The sequence below is a fragment of the Dipodomys ordii genome, unplaced genomic scaffold, assembly GCF_000151885.1.
Source record: "Dipodomys ordii isolate 6190 unplaced genomic scaffold, Dord_2.0 Scaffold68, whole genome shotgun sequence".
Lineage (NCBI taxonomy): Eukaryota > Metazoa > Chordata > Mammalia > Rodentia > Heteromyidae > Dipodomys > Dipodomys ordii.
The window spans coordinates 6,583,448-6,600,071 of NW_012267284.1; the positions used below are offsets into that span (position 1 = coordinate 6,583,448).

The 16,624-nt window shown below is 48.3% G+C and overlaps 1 pseudogene; it reads left to right on the forward strand.

Moving 5' to 3' along the window:
- LOC105990892 overlaps positions 1-12,167 on the forward strand; it is a 50,686-nt pseudogene extending 38,519 nt beyond the window's left edge.
- Positions 12,168-16,624: the final 4,457 nt, after the last annotated feature.

The following is a 16,624-nucleotide window of genomic DNA, read 5'->3' on the forward strand; positions in this document are numbered from 1 at the left end:
TTTGGGTCCAGTCGTGGGGCCTGAACTCTGGGCCTGGGCGCTGTCCCTCAGCTCTTCAGCTCAAGGCTAGCACTCTACTACTTGAGCCACAGCGCCACTTCTGGCGTTTTTCTTTTTGCTTATGTGGTGCTGAGGAATCGAACCCAGGGCCTCAGGCATGCGAGGCAAGCGCTCTACCACTGAGCCAACTTCCCAGCCCCTGAAGTTTGAATTCTTATCTCTGATGAAATGCCCCCCAAAGGTGCAAGTAGTGTAACTCAAGTGGTAAAGCAAGTCTTGAGCAAAAGAAACTCAGAGATACCACCCAGGTATACAATATAAACCCCAGGACCAGTGCAAAACTAAGTAAATCATAATACCATAATAAGCAAAATAGATGTGGTGGCTGGGAATATGGCTTAGTGGTAGAGTGCTTGCCTAGCATGCATGAAGCCCTGGGTTCAATTCCTTAGTACCATATAAACAGAAAAAGCCAGAAGTGGTGCTCAGGTGGTAGAGTGCTAGCCTTGGGCGGAAGAAGCTCAGGGACAGTGCCCAGGCCCTGAGTTCAAGCCCCAGGACTGGCAAAAAAATATAGATGTGGTACAAGTGGTTGAGGACTTACCTAACAGACATAGGCCTTGAGCTCAAATCCTAGAACCACAAAAGAAATAGAAAAGGGAAGGGAAGAGGGAAGGAAGGTTGGGAAGGAAAGAGAGGGAAAGAGGAAAGGAGGGAAGGGGGGGGCTGGGAAGGTGGCTCAGTGGTAGAGCGCTTGCCTTGCATGCCTGAGGCCCTGGTTTCGATTCCTCAGCACCACATAAGCAAAAAGAAAAAAGCAGGAAGTGGCACTGTGGCTCAAGTGGTAGAGAGCTAGCCTTGAGCTGAAGAGCTGAGGGACAGCACCCAGACCAAGAGTTCAGGCCCCACAACTGGACCAAAAAAAAACAAAAAAAAAAAGGAGGGAAGGGGGGAAAGGGGGAAGGAAGGAAGGAAGGGAGGGAGGGAGGGAGGGAGGGAGGGGAGGGGACCTGAGTCATTTACAGGTGTCTGGCTGCCTGCTCCATGGCTCTCCAGCTTGGTGGCTCTGTCTCTGGTCTTTTCCTGAGAAGACAACCCTTCTCTTTGCAGGAGGGACATGGAATCAATTCTTTCACCTTGAAATACAAGGATGAGCAGTTTCTGAATTCCATCCTGCAGCGGAAGTTAGAGGAACACCAAGTACATCCCAGACCCAAAAGTCTGAGCCTCCCCTTTGAAACACACTGTCATTCATCCCCCCCCCATTTTAAAGGAGGGGCTCAGACCTTATGATGATTAGGAGGCACTCCACGATCTAACCTCTGCTCTCTGCTGGATTTCATCCTCCACCATCCTCCACCCTATGCCCGGCCCCCTTCTACCGCAGGGTCTTTGCACGTGCCTTGTGTCTCTGTGCTTTTAACACTGGACACCATATACTCCCTTCCCTATGTCTTACTCAAGACTGGATGTGCCCTTACCTGTCTCTGTGTGTGCCAGGCCCAAATCAAAGAGCTAGAGGAAGATCTAGAGAAGCCCAGGAGAGCCAAGGTAAAGGAAATATTTTTACTCCTTCTTGAGTCAAAGGACCCCAATCAATGCTGAGCTCACAGCTAACAGCGGCAGAAACACGCACTGCAGAAGTGAGCGGACAGAGAACCCTTGGCCAGGTGCTGCACCACAGGGCCCCTGAGCCGTGATGAGATGCAAAGATACTTCCTGTGGCCAAATCCAGAGAACGGGTGCTGCCAGGGGCCAAGAGAGAAGAAACACTTGGCCTCAATGATGAATGAATAATGTAAGAGAGGGCACCAGTGGCTCATGCCTGTAATCCCAGCTGCTCAGGAAGCTGAGAGCTGAGGATTGTAGTTCAGAGCCAACCCAGGCAGGAAAGTCCATGAGACTCTTATCTCTAATAAACCAACCTGAAAACCGGAAGTGGTGCTGTGGTTCAACGTGGTAGAGCACTCGCCTTGAGCTGAGAGCTCAGGGACAGTGCCCAGGCTCTGAGTTCAAACCCCATGTGTGACAGTGAGAAAGAGAGAGAGAGAGAGAGAGAGAGAGAAGAGGAGCACTGACTCAAGTGGTAGACTGATGGCCTTGAGCAGGGACATTGCTCAGGCCCTGAGTTCAAGCTCCAGTACTGCTGCAAAAATTAATTAATTTTTTTAAAAGTGCAGACAAGGCCTGAAAGCTGGTGGAAGGTGAGTCACAGACACCTTACTGGATGGGGTTCAGGCCTGCCCCCACCCAGTATGAGTACAGGGGTACAAGGACCCCAAGTACGGTGATGGCTGAGGAAAGGAGCCTTGGGTAGCTCAGATCAGCATCTGCAAATCCCCCCAGGTGGAGAAGCAGTGCAGCGACCTGTCCAGGGACTTGGAGGACCTGAATGACAGGCTGGAGGATGTGGCAGCACCTCGTCAGCCTGCCGCTATCACGGGGGACTGGAGGGGCTCGGGCCCCCAGCCCTGACAATACCCAGCAGAGAGCTGTGGTTTCCAGACCAGCCAGCTGAACTCCATTTTGAATAAAGGCTGGAGGAGAGGGACCTCCCCCGCCCCCACTTCCTGCCCAGCACCCCTGTACAGCCTATGCGTGGAGGCAAAGACTGTGTGTCAAGGGCAGTTGGCTTAAATACAGAAAAGCCTCAGGCATGGCAGGAAGCAGGGCCAAGGCATGAGGGCTGGAGCTGGGAAGGCCTGGGAGAGGAAGGACACACAGACTGGCAGGCAAGGACAGTTGGCACCTGGAAGGGCTGGAGCAGGCTCTGGTGGGGACCTGAGCTTCCCAAGCTCTGGAGCTAGCTGAGAACTATACATTTGTGCTCAGCACCCGGGGCAGCCCAGGCCCCAAGCTGGGGTCTACCCTGGGCATGGAGAGGAAGCTCTCGGTTCAAGGGGCTGCTGCTGCCCACGATCAGAGTGGCAGAAAGCCAGGGAAGTGGACCTCTCCTGGTTAGGGCCCTCTGTGAAATCGAGGTGTGGGTGGTCTTAGTTCCTTCTGGAAGCTGGAGATGGTGGGGTTGACCCAGATCCCCCTCCTAAAAATTCTCTCCTTCACCTGGCCTCCCTGGGGGTCTTCGAGTTCATTTTCCATTTTGTTTTAGTTTTCTTTTTTCTTTCTTTCTTTCCTGCCGTCTTTCTTCCTCCCTTCCTTGTGTCTTTCTCCTTCCTTTCTTCTTTCTTTTTCTTCCTTCCTTTCTACACTGGGAATTGAACTCAGAGCCTCTCCCAAGCACTCTGTCACCATTCAGCCTTTTTTTTTTTTTTTTGCTTTGCTTTTCAAGCAAATCTTGCCTTTTTGCCCAGGGCTGGCTCACCATGGACTGTGATCCTCCTACTTTTGTCTGTCTTGCAGTCGGAATTACAAACATGACCCACTATACCTGGCTTATGGATTGAGATGACAATAACTTTTTTGCTTGGACTGGCCTTAGACTACTGTGCTCCCAATCTTTACCTTTGGGAGGCCAATCTTTACCTGCTGGAATTACAGGTGTGACCCACCACACCTGGCTCCCAGTATGACACCTTCGCTGCCTTTACCAAGCCCCTGTGGTCACATACATTTGCATTCATAGGTGGCCAAAGTTGGGATTTGAATGTGTTGTGGGGTTGGAGGTAGGGTGCAGTTCAATACACAACACATGTCGTACACGTCGAGGCTAAGGACTGGCAATTCTAGGACATTCCTCTGCAGGACGCAGAATACTGTCAGGACCACAGGAGGACAGATGAGCTGTGGCCACCCGCAGGAGGGCAGTGCCAACCTCATCTGTTCTCTCCTCCCCTTCTTCCCCTCCTCTCCCTCCCCTCCTCCCCTTCCTCCTCCGCAGATCAAGCAGAACCACAAGCCAGAGGCAGAGCTGCTGACCTGCAGAGCCAAGCCACAGCCTCCATGCTGTGCAGGAAACACACGGACCCCGTGGCAGAGCTGATGGAGCAGGTGGAGAGCCTGTTCAAGCTGGAGAAGGACTAGCAAGTCATGAAAGCTGAGATGGACGACCTCAATGCCAGAATGGAGGCTGCGCAGAAGTCCAAGGTGAGGGGGCCCCTCCCAGAGCCCGGGGGGTTCCAGCACCAGCCCCCGCACCAGGCCACGTTCCAGACCATGGAGGAGACTGGGACAAACCTGTCCCAGGTCCTCACTGTCCTTGGGGTTCCTCATCTGGAAAATGGAGGGGAAAACAGTAGCACCCACTGCAGAGTTATTGTAAGTCTCCGATTGTCCCTGACCCAGCCCATTGAGCTGGGTTCCTTCTTCCTGGGCAGGTAAACAGTCTGGAAGCTGGAAGAAAGCCTAGCAGAAGCTAACGCCAAGGTGGTGGAGCTGGAGCAAAAACCAGGCAATCAACTCTATCAGGACCCGCCTCCTCCAGGGCCCAAGTGAGCCTGGGGAGCGCCAGGAACCTTGGGAGATGGAGGAACTCCTGTCTCCTCCCCAAGCTTTCTGGTCTGGAAAATTCACACCCAGATTCCTGGCCAGAGGATGGCAGACTGTTCTTCATTTGCGTGTTCCTGTCCCTTCTCTCAGTCCTGACAAAACACAGTCTCCAAACGTTTCTTGCGTATGGGTGCTGGTCCTAGGGCTTGAACTCAGGGCCTGGGCACTGTCCCTGAGTTTCTTTGCTCAAGGCTGGTGTTCTACCACTTGAGCCACAACACTACTTCTGGTCTTTTTGTTGGTTCATTGGAACGAAGAGTCTCATGGATTTTCCTTCTAGGTTGGCTCTGAACCCTGATCCTCTCAGATCTCAGCCTTCTGAGTAGCTAGGATTACAGGCATGAGCCAGTGGCACCTGACTCCAAACATTTTAAAGCTGCACCCCAGATGAATATAAAATGACCATTCATCCATAATTCTATTAATTCATGAATGAGATAACCTGAAAAGACTTCCGTCAAAGAAGACTGGAAAGGCTGAGCTGTATAGATTCCACCAGAAAAGTTCCACTAAAACAACTTTGCTAAATTACCTGCAAACCTCAGGTGTGTCCTTCAAGGCTCTAATATGGTAGCTTTTGGGTTTTGTTTTGTTTCATCCTATCACAAAGAAAATCCTTTGCCTCTCTGTGACTAAATAGTTTGCCATTGATTGATACGCAAGTTCATGTAGCTTTGCAGGAGTACAGCTCTAGTCAGCAGTAAACAGAAAAGCAGACAGAGCATTAGCTCTTCGCTCGCATTAAGTTGCAGGCAACCTGTGGTCTTTTTTCTGCATTTGGAGTACTTTCCTTTTCAGTACTGGAATTTGAATGTGGAGCCTAACACTTGATAGGCAGGCACACTACCATTGAGGCCACAGCCTCAGCCCTTTTTTGCTTTAGTTATTTATTTTTGGGGCTAGGATCTCACAGTTTTGCCCACATCTTGGCCTGTGATCCTCCTACTTATATCTGGCATTATAGGAATGAACCATCATGTCTGGCTTATTGACTGAGATGGGGGGGGAGGCGTGGAAAATCTCACTAATTTCTTTTTAGCCTAGTTTGGCCTCAAACTGACATTCTCCCATCTCTACCTGCCCAGTTCCTGAAATGATAGGCATGAGCCACTATACTTGGCCTCAGACTGCTGCTTAAAGTAGGGTTAAGGAAAGCGAGTCTTCGTGCAATGACTCTCTGACGCATGGAATGGGACCCCAGCAGTCACTCACAGATGACAGAGGAGTGGGTTCTGGGGAGGTGATCCAGACAAAGTACAAATGAGACTCTGTGCTTCACTGGTTTCTCCAAGGTCCTGTGAGAATTAGGAGCTGAGGCTTTGCTGTCTGAGGCCACAGAGTCCACGTGAGCTACCCGGACACTGGCAACCCTGGGCCACACCCCATGCTGAGCCCCCCTCCTTTGGTAGCTGCTGGGTGGTGCAATGGGCTTCCCACTCCAGTTCACTTGGGCAGCCCACCATATTTATGAGATCCTTTCGCAGCAGTGCTCAGGGCTGCTTTGAATTGGGTTGGAGAGCCAGTTTTTCAGCCATATTGCATTGCTTTTCTTTTCACCCAGCTGAAAACAGTGAACTGACCTTCGAGTATGAAGAGTCCCAGAGCCAGCTCCATCAAATCCTGCGGGTGAAACTGTCTCTCACCTCCCAAGTGCATGATTACAAGAAGAGTCCAAGGTTGGTTTGAAGTGGAGCTGTCTCCTAGAGGAGAATAACAGTTTAAGTTGGGCACCATAGCTCACATCTATAATCCCAGCTGCTCAGGAGGCAGAGATCCAGAATATTGAGGTTCCAGAGCAGCCTGGGGAAAAAGTTACTGAGATACCCCCTACCCCCATCTAAACAAATAAGCCAGGTATGGTGTCATGCATGTGTGATCACAGATATCTGTTGGCATAGACAGGAGGAAAATGGTTCAAGGTCAGCCCAGGCAAAAATGAAAGACTTTATCTGAAAAATAACAAAAACAAAAAGGACCAGGATGTGGCTCAAGTCGCAGAGTGCATGCCTAATAAATACAAAGCTCTGAGTTTGAGCCCTGGTTCTGTCAAGGAAAGGAGGGGAGGGAACCAATCATGGACAGATAGCGTGGACTAAAGCACCAGGTGTGAGTATGTCATGTCTCCACTGATGTTCACAGGAGCATGGGGTTGCATACAGCTAGGCAGCAGCCTCAGAGCCAGGGCAGGACGCAGGCCCTCACAGGCTCGTCCCACAGTCCCACCACAGCACAGCTGTCATGAGCCTCACCAACACCAAGCATGACCTGGACCTGCTGAAGGAACAGCTGGAGAAGGAGCAGGGCGGCAAGTCAGAGCTGTGGCGCCTTGTGTCCAGACTCAACACCGAGGTGATCACCTGGGGGACCAAGTATGAGACAGACACCATTCAGAGGACCAAAGGGCTGGAGGAGACCAAGTGAGTGATGGCCTCGAGCTGCAAGAGCCGGAGGCTGAGCAGGAGGTGGTAGTGGTGGCTCTCAGCCTCAGGAGTCACTGCTGACCAGGACCAAGACCAGGAGGAAGCTGTCTGCACTTGCATGTACTGTGCATCCTTGTGTACTGTTCGCTACTGCTCGGGACCAATCCACGCTTGCTCACTGAGATGCAGCAGCTGGATGGATGGATGCATGATGGATGAATGAGAGGATGGGTGGATAAATAGATGATGGATAGATGGAATTATGGGTGGATAGATAGGAAGATGGATGGGTGGGTGGATGGATGGAAGAATGGGTGATGGATAGATGGATAGATGGAAGGCATGGTGGATTAATGGATGATAGACGGACAGATACATTGATGGATGGATGGAAGATGGATGGATGGAATGATAGATGGATGGATGGGAAGATGGATGAATAGATGGATACATTCATGGATAGGATGATAGGTGGATGGGTGGTGGATGGATGGTGGATAGGTGGGAGTATGGATGGATGGTGGATGGATGATTAATACGTGGATGGATATATACTCTTAACCCAGAGCTTGGTGCCATGCCCTGGGCCCCCACCAATGGCAGGCCAGGCCTGTGTACTCCTGTCTCCTTGACAACCAGTCTGGTCCTCATCCATAGGAAGAAGCTGGCGGGTAGGCTCCAGAAAACAGAGGAGGCAGCTGAAACTGCCCAGGCCTGGATTGCGTCCTCTGAGAAAAATAAACAGAGGTTCCAGGCAGAAGCGGAGGACCTCCCCATCCACTTGAAGAAGGTGAGAAGTTGAAAAGCTCACAGCCGTGGTTGGGTGAGACCATCATATGCCTGTGACAAGAGAGTGGGGCACAGGGTTTGTCTTCACGAGTGCACTGGACATATGTGTGTGTGTGTGTCTGTGTGTGTGTGTGTGTGCGTGCGCACACTGCACGTGCGTGCCCACAAAAGAAAGAAGGGGGGAGGGAGGGAGAGAGGGAGAAGGAGGAGAGGGCAGGAAGGAGAAAGAGTTACTGAGGTCTCATTCTTGCTAGCCAAGCACTCTACCACTTCAGCCCTTTTTAGCTTGAGCTATTTTTTTAGATAGGGTTACACACTTTTGCCTAGGCTGCCCTCACACCACGATCCTACCCTCTCCTGAACAGCTGGAATTACAGCTGTGGGCTATCATACTCAGCCCTATTCTGAGATCTTAACACCCATCAAACTACAACCATCATCACAGGACCGGTAGGGGGTTGGTTCCAGGATTCCCCAAGAATCTTCAAATCTGTGGGTACTCAAGTTCCTTATGAAGTGTTTGCATACCCTTTCGTATGTTCTATGTACCCATTTTTGAATGTGCTGGGGTTTGAACTCAGGACCTCAAGTTTACATTGTGAATACTCTTCCACCTGAACCCTGTCTCAGTTCATGCCTTCCCGAATATTCTCTTTTTGGGGGGGGGATCTGGTTGGGGGATCTGGTCGTGGGGCCTGAACTCTGGGCCTGGGCACTGTCCCTCAGCTCTTCAGCTCAAGGCTAGCACTCTACCACTTGAGTCACAGTGCCACTTCCAGCTTTTTTCTTTTTGCTTATGTGGTGCTGAGGAATCGAACCCAGGGCCTCGAGCATGCAAGGCAAGTGCTCTACCACTGAGCCACCTTTCCAGCCCGCCTTTCCGAATATTCTTAATCTGTGGCTGGTTGATTCTATGGCTGGCAGATGCAGAATATGAGGATAAGGAGGAACAGCTGTATTTAAATAGGTCCATGAAGATAAAATGTGTTCCTAGAAAGGTATGTGACAAGTCTTCCCCTTTCCCTCTTGTGTACACAAACCAGGTCTCACCAAGCTGTGTTACTAAGTATGTCTCATTGCATCTATGGTAAAGACTGATTGGTCCAGGGCTGGGGGCGTGGTTCAGTGGTAAGGGCATGGTTCAATGATGTGGGCCTGGTGCTAGAGCACTTGCCTAGCATGACCAAGCAAGGCCCTGGGTTTGATTCTAAGCACCATAAATATATATTTTACAAGGTTTCCTCCTGAGTAGCTAGGTCTTTCTTTTCAGTGGTACCAGGTTTGAACTCAAGAGCCCCACACTTGCTAAGCAGGCAATTTACCATTTGAGCCACACCCCAGCGTCTCTTACTTTTAGTTATGTTTCAGATAGAGTTTTGCTTTTTCCAGGGACTAGCCAAGATCTTCCTACCTCTACCTCCGAAATTACTGGGATTATGAGGCGTGGACTAGAATTTTCTCCAGTGTTGAATGAGGAGTTTGGGTCATGAGAAATGCATGTCACCCAACCTAATTTCCCCATGATGCATTTCTCTAGATGATAACATGTCTTGTTTTCAGACTTGATTTCCTTGTGGTTCTTCCAGCTGCCTCATAACCCTCTGGTGATCATATATGCACTGCTGTGCAAGGTTACATTTTATAAAGTTTGGGGGAGGCAGAACCCCTTGGGTGTCAGGGATTTGTTTGGAACATTCTCATATGATGTGGCTTCTTGGCTGTTTGGCCACTGGACAGAGCCACATTTTCTGACTCAGTTACCTGCGACCTGTCACAGTCAGTATGGGTCCAGGATCCTTCCCATACCGAGGGGAGGGCTGTCTGTTCTCCTGGGAAGCTGTGTGTGTGTTATTGCACACATCTGCCCACAGTATTGGAATGTGAATGCATACTAGGTTGGTGCTCTACCACTTGACCCAGGCTCCTAGCTTTTTCCTGTAGTTGTTTTTCAGGTAGGGTCTTCCTTTTTTTTTGTTTTTTGTCTTGGCCAGCTTCACACCACAATCATCCTACCTATGCTGCTCTCTTAGCTGGGACATTTGTGAGTCACTACTGCCTAGTTTATTGGTTGAGATAGGGTCTTCTAATTGGCCGTCATCAAACCACAGTCCTTCTGATCTCCATCTCCCATGTAACTGGGATTACAAGCATGAGACACAGTGCCCAGCCTAGACATCTTAATTCAGGCTGACAAATCAGTCTGCAAACTCACAGTTTGAAGCCATCCCAGGCAGACAACTCCAAGAGACTCTTCAATTCACAGCAAAAAGTTCAAAGCAGAAGCCGGGAGCTGGTGCCTCACGCCTGTAATCCTAGCTACTCAGGAGGCTGAGATCTGAGGATCGCGGTTCAAAGCCAGCCCTGGCAGGAAAGACCGTGAGACTCCTATCTCCAATAAACCACCAGAAAACCAGAAGTGGCGCTGTAGCTCAAGTGGTAGAGCGCTTGCCTTGAGCTGAAGAGCTGAGGGACAGCGCACAGGCCCAAAGTTCAAGCCCCACGACCGACAAAAAAAAAAAAAAAAAGTTCAAAGCAGAGCTATAGCTCAAGTGGTAGAGTACTAGCCTTCAGTGAAAAAGCTCAAGGAAACCAGGCACTTGTGGCTCACACCTGTAATCTAGCTACTCAGGAGGCTGAGATCTGAGGATTGTGGTTCAAAGCTGGCAGGAAAGTCTGTGAAACTTTTGTCAGTCATGGTGCTTGAACTCTGGACTTGGGGGGCTGTCCCTGTGCTTTTTAGCTCAAGATAAGCACTCTACCACTTGAACCACAAAGCCAATTCCGGTTTTCTAGTAGGTTTTTGGAGATAAGAGTCTCATGGAAAAAAAAAATGCCGGGCACCGGTGACTCACTCCTGTAATCCTAGCTAGTCAGGAGGCTGAGATCTGAGGATTGCGGTTCAAAGCCAGCCCAGGCAGGAAAGTCTGTGACTTTTTTTTTTCTTTTGTCGGTCGTGGGGCTTGAACTCTGGGCCTGGGTGCTGTCCCTCAGCTCTTCAGCTCAAGGCAAGCGCTCTACCACTTGAGCTACAGCGCCACTTCCGGTTTTCTGGTGGTTTATTGGAGATAGGAGTCTCACAGTCTCTCCCGCCCGGGCTGGCTTTGAACCGTGATCCTCAGATCTCAGCCTCCTGAGTAGCTAGGATTACAGGCGTGAGCCACCAGCGCCCGGCTGTGACTTTTTTTTTAATATATTTTTTTATTATGAAAATACTGTACATAGGGGTTACAATTACATGGGCAAGGTAATGAGTGCATTTATAATCAAACATTGTTGCCTCGTCCTTTGTTTCCCCTTACCATCCTTTCCTATCTCCCCACCCACCCCTGACCACCATACCCCCCCACGCCAAAGATGTATAGATAGTTCTTGAGACTCTTATCTCCAATAAACCACCAGAAAACTGGAAGTGCGCCATGGCTCAAGTGGTAGAGCACTCGCCTTGAGCTGAAGAGCTCAGGGACAGCACCTAGGCCCAGAGTTCAAGCCCCATGACCGACCAAAAAAAGAAGGCAGGCAGAAAGAAGGGTAGAGTAACAAAGGGAAGGGAAGGGAGGCAAAGGGAGGGAGGGAGGAAAGGAGGAAGAAAGGTAAGAAGGGAAAGGAAAGAAGGAAGGGAAGGAGGGAAGGAGGGAAGGAAGGAGAAAGAAAGAGGGAGAAAGAAAGAATGAATGAAAGAAAGAAATAAGAGAGAGAGAAAGAAAGAGATGCCTGGTGCCCATGGCTCACTCCTGTAATCCTAGCTACTCAGAAGGCTGAGATCTGAGGATCACAGTTCAAAGTCATTCTGGGCAGGAAAGTCTGTGATACTCTTATATCCAATTAACCACCAGAAAACTGGAAGTGGCACTTTGGCTCAAATGGCAAGCCTTAAGCTAAAGAGCTAAGGGCTCAGGTCCAGAGTTCAAGCTCCACCACTGACCAAAAAAAAAAAAAAAGAAAAGGGAGGGAAGGTGGGGAGAGAGGAAGGAAGGAAGGAAGGAAGGAAAGGCAAGCTCTGGTCTGGGAAAATGGAGAATGCTGCCTGAGCCCAGGCCTGAGCAGAGGTCATAGGGCAGCCACAGCCCTCCCACAGTGTGTGTTCAGAGCCAGAGTGTGGAAAGGAGGCCCATGGGAGCTGAGGGAGGGATTGGGAGGCGGGGCCCTCCCCCTCCCCTCCCCCTGGCCTCCTCTTCCCAGGCCAACGTGGTCACTGCTGCCCTGGACAAGAAGCAGTGCATTTGATAAGATGCTGGCCAGTGTCAGCACAAGTTCAAGGAGCTGCGGGTGGAGGTGGACAGCTCGCAGAAGGAGTGCTGCGTGTACATGACCGAGAGCTTCAAGATCAAGATGGCCTATGAGGAGTTTTTCCAGCCCCTGGAGCCAGTGAAGAAGAAAACCTGCAGGGTGATGGCCTGGCCCCAGGCCTGGTTCCTGCTGAGTGCCCTGGAAACTGAGCCCTGTGAGTTTCCTCATCTGCAAAACCAGGAAATAACTTTTTCCTTGACAGCTTCGTGTGAAAATAAAATCTGACATATATGAAGTCCTTACCTGGCACACACAGTGGCTTGAATGACTTTCTATACTGAGTCCTTACATTTCTCATAAGTGAATAATCCATGTTTCACAAGACTCAGGGACTGGAGTTTTTTTCCACTTTATCATAATTCATTTTTTTTCAAATTTTTATTGTGATTAAGTGGTTACATAATTTCCCAAATTTCACAGTATTGTGGGATAGTGATGCTTAGTTAAAGTCACAAACACATTCTAATTTCATGGAGCAAATTGTCTATCACGGTCTATAACATTTATGAGTTCTATGAGCTTTGCAATAGTTATTTCTTCCACATTGGGTGATATGTACATTTCTTTTGTTTTGTATAGCATCAGCTGTTCCCTTTTTCCAACTTGTTCCCTCCCTCCCATCACTGCCATTGAGTTGCTTAGTTCATTTTGATCAATGTCCAGTACAGCTGATGGGTCCCGCTGGTGTATGTTTTTCCCTGATTCCCTCTAGTTCTGTCGTCCTCCTGGTTTCCCTCCAGTGTGCACATATATACCATATACATGATCAACAGCATGGGGTTATTTAGTAGTGGTTCGACCAGATTAAGTGGAAGTCCTTTGTTTCTTAAGTCTTGTTAATTTTGTCATACCACCTTACATTTTGGATTTAGCATCCACTTATCAGGGAGACCATGTACCGTTTGTCTCTTTGCTCTTGGCTTATCTCACTCAACATGATTTCTTCTAGCTCCATCCATTTCCCTGCAAATGCCATTATTTTGTCATTTCTAATGGCTGCATAATATTCTATTGTGTATAGATACCACAATTTTTGGATCCATTCATCTGTGGTGGGACTTCTGGGTTGTTTCCATATCCTGGCTATTGTGAACAGTGCTGCAATAAACATGGAGGTGCATGTGTCCTTGTATACTGGTTCCTGTTGTCAGGATAGATCATAATTCATTTTTATTAGTAGAAAATAAACACTTATTCCAGTTTCAAAGTTGTTATACTTGAAGTTCCTAATTATAAAATTTAAAAAAAGAATTTACTCAATTCTTTTTCTGCTAAGACAACGAGACTGTGGCTTTAAAAAGAGTGTTCAGCACCATTTGCTCAGGGTCTTTCAAAATTTGTTGTGAGCTGAGCACCAGTGGCTCACACCTGTAATCCTAGCTACTCAGGAGGCTGAGATCTGAGAATCGTGGTTCAAAGCCAGCCCAGGCAGGAAAGTCCCGGGGACTCTTATCTCCAATAAATCATTAGAAAACTGGAAGTGGAACTGTGGCTCAAGCAGTAGAGCGCTTGCCTTGAGCTGAAGACTGCAGGGACAGTGCCCAAGCCCAGAGTTCAAGCCCCACAACCGACCAAAAATAAAAAGTTTGTTGTGAAAGTGTCTAGGAACTTTGCCATCTGTAAGGTGCAGGAGTTGCTGAGCTGTGTGGGAAGCCTCTCTGGGACAGACAATAGGGAGCTCAGCACAATAATCTGCTCTGTAACAATAGTCCCTTTCCCTCCCCTTTCACTCCAGAGGGACATGCTTCTAAGCACTGAGGTATGAGGAGTCGCATTATTATTGGCTTTCCAGCTAGTAAGTATCTGGCACAGATGCCATTGGTCCTTAATGTCCTGTGATTTTAGGAAATTCTGTAAATAATTTGGATTTAGTTCAATTTATTCAGAACTTATACATTCTTGGGCTGGGAAGGTGGCTCAGTGGTAGAGCGCTTACCTTGCATGCCTGAGGCCTTGAGTTTTTTTGGGGTCCGGTCGTGGGGCCTGAACTGGGCCTGGACGCTGTCTCTCAGCTTTTCAGCTCAAGGCTAGCACTCTACCACTTGAGCCACAGCGCCACTTCTGGTTTTTTCTTTTTGCTTACATGGTACTGAGGAATCAAACCCAGGGCTTCAGGCATGCAAGGTAAGCGCTCTACCACTGAGCCACCTTCCCAGCCCAGAACTTATACATTCTTAATAAGGTTTACTACTCTGGCAGGGGAAGGGTCTGCTGGTTTAGCATCCTTATAAAACATATACATGTGCAGACAAGTCATTGTCTTAAAGCATAATTATGGTACTACATTATTTAGACTAGCATCTAACAAAACATCCACAATTAAAATAGCTGGTGAAACTAAATCCACAGTTAAGACAACAGATTCTCATTCTCACTTAAGCAATGTTTCTTAGAGAACTTTTAAAAAACTATGTGTGTGTGGGGGGGGGTGTAGTTGTGGAGGTGGGAGGGAAGGGATGGTAGGGAAAAACAAAGGAGGAGGCAACAATGCTTGATAAGAAATGTACTCATTACCTTACTCATGTAATTGTAACCCCTCTATACGGTATTTTCACAATAAGAAACTTATTTGAAAAACAACAAAAAAAACCCTATGTGTTCTTAAAGCATGTTAGGAGAGGTAAACAAGCCTTCCTCATTCTTTACTGTGGGATTTCACTTGGGATCGAGACAGAAATTCCCATATATAAATATTTCAGAAAAATCCACAGGAGTATTGTCTTTTATGCAAAGTGATGTCTAATGCCTATCTTTCTGCATCAGTAAGAAGTAATGCAGACCAGAATTTCCTAATAGCACGAAGGCAAGTCCACTTGATCAGATGTCAGAGGACTGAGGTGGACTACTATGTCACTCTTAGTTGGAGCTTTTGCTGCCTTTTTCTATATTCTGTTCAGAATGTGAGTAAAGTGGACTTTTGTTAAGAGAATGGTGTTGGGTTTCCAGGACCTCTTTTGGGCCTTTCTTCCTAAATGGAATATACAACAAGTAAGGGAGTGGGGGAGGTAATATGGGAATACTACTCTTTCCAGCTCAGAAGGATTTGATGAAGCCCATATATGCATTCAAGACGACCATGGGATCCTCTAGCTGTGGGTGGTGGCTAATGTGGCCATCCAGAATTGATACTGTGGACTGCACCAGCATTTTCCTGTACAGCTCCAAAACCTTTGGATAGGGGTTTATAGGATCCAATGGCCCATAGATAAAATGAATGGGAATCGTTACCGAGGTCTCACCCCTGTCTTTGGACCCTCTGAGAGTGAGCTGTGGGACATGTGGGCTGGAATCCGCAACAACAATGGGAACCTGGTCATTGACAGTCTCTTGCAGTACGTTAATCAGAGGAAAAAGGTTAGAAGATGCTGGGTGGGAGCACTTGCCTCTGGGACTGGAGTTGCATTGCTCTGGATATTGCTTTAATTTTTTGGCCTATGTAGCTGGGTGCTGGTGGCTCATGTCTGTTAGCTGCACGGGAAGCTAAGATCAGGAAGATCACAGGCCCAGGCCAGCTCAGGCAAAAAATATCTGCAATACCATCTCCACAAATGAGAAGCTGGATGTTTTGGTGCATGCCTGTGATCCCAGCAATGATGGATCAAGGCCCAAGTGTGGACCTGAATGGCAAGCAAGACCCCCATCTTAAAAATACCCAGCAAAACACAGAGCTGGAGGTGTGGCCCAAGTGGTAGAGCACCAGCCAGGAAAAGGCAAACTAAGCAAGAATGAGGCCCTGCATTCAAACCCTGATACCACCAAAAATTTCTTTGGCTATCTGATGAATTTCATCTGATCACAGAAACGACTAAGAAGACCTCTCCCTTTCCCCTGTTTGTTTCCTTAGCATTGGGTGCTAAGGAATGCAGGCAGCGATGGGGGAGATGAGGAGGGGTGAAGCATCCAGCTGCTCAGGACTAAGCTTTGAGCCGTGTCAGGCATTGGGGTGACAGGAGCAATGGGTCTGTCTTAGTTGAGGGGCTACATGTTCATGTCAAGGACAGAATGTGTCATGTCGGGACCTGTCCTTTCTCTAAAAGTCTCTCTCATGTGGACAACTGCAGTATCTGTTCCACTATCGCCTCCATAAAAGATACGTGCAAAACACAATGACAGCCTGCTTTCCTCTTTATAGCTTTCATTTTCTGTGTGTGGGGCTGGGGGTGGGGAAGGTTAAGACACAGTCTCCCTGTGTATTCAGCATGATCTTGAATTCATGAGCCTTTTGCCTCCCTCTCCTGAGTGCTGGCATTACAGGCATATGCTACCATACCCAGCTCTAGTGTTTGTATTTAAGAATTTGTATTTTTATCTAAGACTTCCTAATCTGAATACAAATTTCACAATTACCAAATATCATAGGTCTAATTGTATACTTGGACCCTAATTCCCAGACTATTTTCTATTGGAAGCCATGAATACTGCACCATTTTGTTGAGGTTCATTTTAAACTGTGTGTGTGTGCATACACACAAGCATGTGTTAATATTGGGGCTTTCACTCAAAGCCTGGATGCTGCCCATTTTTCTCTCAAAACTGGTGTTCTACCACTTGAACCACAGCCGTATTTCTGGCTTTTTGCTGGTTAATTGGAGATAAGAATCTCATGGACTTTCCTGCCTGGGCTGACCTCAAACCATGGTCCTCAGATTTCAGCCTCCTGAGTAGCTAGGATGACAGGCATA